A 285-nucleotide genomic window follows, 5' to 3' on the forward strand; every position below is an offset into this window, starting at 1 on the left:
AAGTTAAAAAAAAACCAAAATATCAATGGTGGTTTCAGGACACAAGAAACTATTTCCCCGATGCACAACAAACCCCCGGTTTTTTTTTCCTTCCAAACCCCTTTTATTTGAGTCTATGATTAATAAAAACGATTTTGTAAAATTTTATGTTAAAATTCCATTTCGTTTTTTCTTGGAAAAAAATGGACTAATTTCCAAAAAAATCGGACGTGCTTCTCCCGGGTTGCGGCCCTGGGGCGGAAAAAAACCGCGCAAATTTTATGGGGGGGGGCAAAAGGGGTTTTT

Source organism: Penaeus monodon, chromosome 28 (genome assembly GCF_015228065.2).
Source record: "Penaeus monodon isolate SGIC_2016 chromosome 28, NSTDA_Pmon_1, whole genome shotgun sequence".
Taxonomy (NCBI): Eukaryota; Metazoa; Arthropoda; class Malacostraca; order Decapoda; family Penaeidae; genus Penaeus; species Penaeus monodon.